The sequence below is a fragment of the Etheostoma spectabile genome, chromosome 19, assembly GCF_008692095.1.
Source record: "Etheostoma spectabile isolate EspeVRDwgs_2016 chromosome 19, UIUC_Espe_1.0, whole genome shotgun sequence".
NCBI lineage: Eukaryota > Metazoa > Chordata > Actinopteri > Perciformes > Percidae > Etheostoma > Etheostoma spectabile.
In genome coordinates this window covers 16422638-16428175 of record NC_045751.1, presented here as the reverse complement: position 1 = coordinate 16428175, position 5538 = coordinate 16422638, and the positions used below count along the sequence as shown (strand labels likewise).

The 5538-nt window shown below is 41.0% G+C and overlaps 1 protein-coding gene and 1 long non-coding RNA gene across 3 annotated transcripts in view; one reads left to right on the top strand and one right to left on the bottom strand.

The window, feature by feature from the left end:
• nat16 (N-acetyltransferase 16) overlaps positions 1 to 5538 on the top strand; it is a 43346-nt gene that overhangs the window by 22272 nt on the left and 15536 nt on the right. The gene's annotated exons all lie outside the window — the stretch shown is intronic.
• LOC116707243 (uncharacterized) overlaps positions 1 to 5538 on the bottom strand; it is a 22115-nt gene that overhangs the window by 12563 nt on the left and 4014 nt on the right. The window lies entirely within an intron of this gene.

Sequence of the window (5538 nt, the reverse complement as noted above, 5' to 3'; positions counted from 1 at the left end):
ATAGACAATAGTGATTGTATTGATCATAGATTGAGTTTTGCACTGCAGTTTCTCTTGAAGCCTCTCAACATTTTTCTTTTTTGGGGTTTATTAAATGCATGCATTTTGTTTCTTTTGCAGCATAAATTCAATAAAAGAAATGAATGACCCATCTCAGAGTAGTTTCATACCTTAGAATGTTAAAAAAATTCCGTTATGTGTAGGTATATAGATTGTTAAAATACATGTTTTTGTAAAATTAAATATACCTTCACACAAAGTTATGCAATGTCTCCAGTAGTATTGGTTTGCCCTTTTATGGGCCTTTTAGAAGGAACATTTTAATTTTACCAGTGTCTACTCGGTGCAGCAGCAGCAGGCGGACAGTTGGAGACGGTAAAGAAGAGAGCCAATGAGAGAGAGAGATTGTGTGTGTTGTGCTAATCCTTGTCCCATTTGTGGTCTCATAAACCGTAATTAATATTCATTCAAAATGTCATAAAAAATTCATCAAATTGAGTGCCATATCGCTGTTTTTCAAGCTACTGTAACTAGTTGGTTTCATCTAAACTGGGGCGGAAAAATCAGTGCATACCGGTTGCCATGGTAATGGCATACGTCCGACTATTAACCACACCTCCGTTCTCTGTCTGAGAAAGAACGTTAACCCAAAAAAGCAGGAAGTAACACTGGCAGGAGTGGGGTTTTAGGAAGCTCTAAAGTATAATTTGCAACACTTAACACCACGGCAAACAAAAGACTTACATACATAATCGCAGCATCTGTTTGGGTCTCAATAGCCAACTGATTTACACATTGTCACGTCTCTTCCTCCTATTCAAGCTGATCACCTGAAGAGAAGTGAGAAGGTGTCCACTCAATAAGGAAACTCTCTCTCTCCCTTTCTCTCTCTCTCTCTCTCTCTCTCTCTTGCTCTCTCCCTTCCTCCCAGGAGGTTTGGGGCTTAGCCGGACCCATTTAAATAAACTTCATGCGATGCAAAACAGCAATTGGCTTGTTAATAGCCAGTGTATGTTTGTGTTAGCTGCCCAGTTTGTAGAAGTTAGTCAGATGTCACCAACATTTGGCCTAATCATAACTGGCCTGGTAACCCAAAGGCCAAGGTTTTAATTCGAGATCTGTGTGGGGACCCACACAGATCCACACAGATCTCTCGTGATAAAGGAGGTCTGGGGGTCCTCCCACAAAAAAATTGAGCGTTGGACACTTCATTTCCTGCATTCAGGTGAATTTGTGTTTACGTTTTTCTGAATCAACTTATGCTGGAAATATCTTTATGCAAAGGGAAACATAGGGGACAATTCAAAATATAAAAAGATAATGGAATATATGGCAGTAAAGCTCTCAGGGATTCACAGGTATCGCTTTTGCTTTGAGTTCTTGAAAAGCGCTAAATAAAATCAATTTATTATTTAAACAATTTATTCTCTTGTAGATCACTTTTTCTAAGTTTTATCTGAGTCAGCACACATGGCATAATCTTCCCTCCTCTTTTGCATCTTTTGCACATTTAAGAAGTAACCTCCTTAAATGTGCATATGACAATTATTCACCTCAATGATACATAAAATTCATTTTAATGAATAAAGCCCTGGACTGAAGTATTTCAGATGTGTTGGAGCAAGATTTCTGCTCACGTTCATAACTTTGTGCACATTCAAAATATATCTGTGTTCTCGGTGATTCGGAGTCGTGGTGATATTTGAGAAAAATAAAGTGATAATAGGTTATTACAAGACTACAGTCACTATATTTCAGAAAATAATACCTGCACCATAGTCTACTGTGCATTACGTGATTGCTCTGTTGATAAGGTAGATCTCAGACCTTCTGACAGACACAGAGCCCTGTTTGAGAACCTTTGAGAAGGTTCAGGGAAATGGCAGTACGCTACACTACATCAGAGGTGGAAAACCGAAACTATGGCAGAAATACACGGAGCACAAACGCGACACATCTACCGCAGCATGCCCACAGCTGCACAGAGAGAGTGGACACTAAAGAGACGCACAGGTCAGCTTCAGGTCAACTTTTCAAAATACATTCGGGCTACACTCAAAACACCCGGGGATGAACCCCCAGCAAAATCAGCTGCCGCCATGTCTGCTACCTCCTGAAGCTGGAGCACACTACAGCAGTCTGATGGAAGGAAAGCTTCCACAATCACTGCTCCTCCTGGTGGATAGATAAAGAATTACAACTGGTTTCCACACAGGTGTGTTACGAGGCGGCACTGAATACACTACATTACAGCCCATCCGTCGATCTTAGATGTAGAAATGCAATGGGAAAAAAAACAGATGAGGTTTTTTATGATACAAAAACATGGAAAGAAATTGCAAGTATTGCTAGCTTTACTGCTGTGGTTTGCGATTCAGAAGAATTCTACAAAAAGTGGTATAATGTCTTGTCGAAAGCTCATCAGAGGGTTGCAGCTTACAAGAAAGGGACTGCAGCAACTTGTAAGCTTAAACGATCCCATTGTGAATTATGCATAGTGCTTCAGATAACGCATTATTCATGCTGCATTGTACAGGTGGAGGTCTTAAACCATTGAGCACATTTGCTGAAGTGGTTCAGTGAATGCTTGGAGAAAGTAATGCTTCAAATAGTGGGGTAATGCTTCTTCTGGTGCTGGTTGACGGACTCTAGAGTTCTTGCCAAGGTAAGGGCAACGAAAAGAAATGTTTTTTTCTTTTCTTCATTTAGTTAATTACACACAAATGTCAAGATTTATATCTTCTCTATCTATCTCCTGTCTTTATTTCTAGGAAAAAAACACCCCTTCATCTCCTGGGCCCCTGGTAGGTCCGTACCAGCCAAAGGCACAGAAGAATGGACCCAGGGAACATTGCATTACGAGCAGAAGAACTGTGAATGAGAATTTAAACATTGTACATATAAGAGCATTATAATGCTCTAAAAATAAAAAATAAATTTAAACACTACATGTTTTTTTGTGCTTTTTTATTTGCTGTTCTGTTCAATCAGTTCAAATAAATCATTTTGGAAAGATTTTTTGACCTAACATTGCTATCATTGCCTGGGTGGTGTGAGGGTGTGCATGTATTATACCCTGCAATGTTAGTAAGTATCATCTTGCTGCATCTTGGTGTCTTCATGGAGGACATGGAACATGTGCTGCCCTTCCTCACAGCACTTTAGTGATCTGAAAAAAAAATACATAAAAGTATGCAAAACTACAAAATTCCGAGAATATACGGCTACATTGTAATCTGCTCTTGATAAATTCATTTGCCCACAGTTAATTCTGGGAGAGGTGAATAAGGCCATTGCCATTGGCAGTATCCTTGGAGTGACACCTTTGGGATCCTCTTACACAACTGCTTTTAGGCCTGGTCACACCAACAAAATGCAAAATTCTGCAGCAAAAAATCCAATAGATTCCAATGGAATGAACTGGGGGGGACGAAGTGTGCAAAACTTTTCACCACGAGTTCAATTTTGGTCAACTTTGACCAGTGTATTTGCACTGTTGACCAATTGTCAGCAATACTTAATCAAATGAAATGAATGAAGAAAATACCAGGACAGATTAAACAGCACTGTGCAGAGAAAATAGAAATAAGCTTGGAGGGCTATTGTGACTGAAGCCGCTTTCACTAAGGACCTGAAAGTTCCAAAGTGCTTGAATTCAGGTCATGGAGCAACCACCACATTGGATGTTCTGTATGGAATACAACTTGTGCGGCAAGGCTGTGGTATCTATTGCGGTTTACCCATTGTTTCTCGTTCTCGCCCAAAGTTGTGAAACACGTTTACCTTCCATAACACAACCATGAAAAGGACACATTTAGTATAACCGCGGATTTTCTCCCCCGATGACCCCGGAGGGGGGGCGTTGAGAAAGTTATTGTTGTATGCTCACTTCTGCCCCTTCATTGCGGCCGGGGTTTTTCTGCATAGAGGAATTTATGGCGTCCCCCGTCGGTATCGAATTGAGACACTTTCATAACCGATTAAAAACTCCTTGTAGTCACGCTAAAAAGTAGTCCACGTTTGTGTTTTGGTACAGAAGGTTCTTACACCTGATGCGAACCACACTAACTGTACTCTAGACCACTTTTTCAAGCGAACTTGGATTGAACAAACGTACCCGGGTATGGTACGCAGTGTTCACACTAATCAAACAAACTGGACGTTGGAGTCATGTGTACTAGGATACTGGCCCAGGTCCCTGATGTAAAAGCCCCCTTAGTGTATTATATTCCATTATAGTTGTGTGTTTTGAATCGCCTCCCCACTTAATAAGGTTGGCCATTCTAAGCCAGGAAAAACCCTGCATGAGCCTGCAGAGACAGACCAATATTACCGTCCAGTCTTTTTCCGCCTGCATAATGTGCCCGAGATGATCCTGTAAGAACAAAGACAGACTTCTGTGATCCGAAATGTCAACTACCATCGCAACATGGATTACATCGTAAACATTGCCAAACTAGAAAAGAGAAGATAAAATATTTGGACGAGGTTGTCTTCCTGTCAGCTTCTCGTGAGGCGTCTAGTGTGGAATTGGTTGCCGTCCAATATGACCCACGCATGTCGGATCGTGTCATTTTTTTCTAATCCAAGAAACAACTACTAACCAACTCCAGCGACTATTTCAGCTCTCTTAAAATGTTCTACATGTAGATTTTTTTCAGTTTGTGTGTGTGTGTTTGAGTGGGGGTGGGTTGAGGGATTGGGATGGGAGGTTGTGGTGGAGTTGGCAGACTTGATGCAGCGGGTAGTGGGTAGCAGCTAGAGAGTTCTTCCAATTGGCGTCAAAGTAAAAAGATCCTGCGTATGTTGACTTTAAAGGACCTGTGTGTAGGATTTGGGAGAAGGGTCTAGCTGCGGAGCTCCAGATTCGGGCCCACTTCCTCCGTCGTCTGAAATGGTGAACGGCAGAGATTATACGAGGATACAATAGCATGCCTCATGGTTCATTAGTTTGGATTAGCCACGCAAGTGGATTCTGTGGCATCTCGCGGTGAGGTTGCAGATTGCATCCAACTGAATACCCCTTCCCTCACCCCTCCCTTTCCAAGCACGTAGTGGAATCTAAGTTGGCCTTCATGTAATGTTAAAATGCGCAAGTGTATGATATGAAGGCCTCATAAACTAAGACTAAACTAATTTAGTTTAGATTAAAAGACCTAAACTAACAAAAACACAAGATTCTTAGTTTCAGGTTGATTAGGCTAATGGATATATATATATATATATATATATACATACATATATCTCATTTAGGCCATATATCTGTTTTTTTGTGATCAAATATTTAAATTTTTTATATTCAGATTTCACTCCTCGCATAATGATAGAAGGGGAGGGAGAAACCGAGAGGAGTTCTCTAAAAAAAAAAACCCGAATGCATATTGGTGACACCACAATCGATTGCCGAATGGCTTGAGCCAGCGGCTCCAGAGAAATGACAAATAATGCAGAACTCAAGGGGCATGCTTGGTGGGAGGATCTCGAAACTGGAAATAAAGAGGAGGATAAAGAGGAGTGCGTCCGGTTAAGACTCGGGCT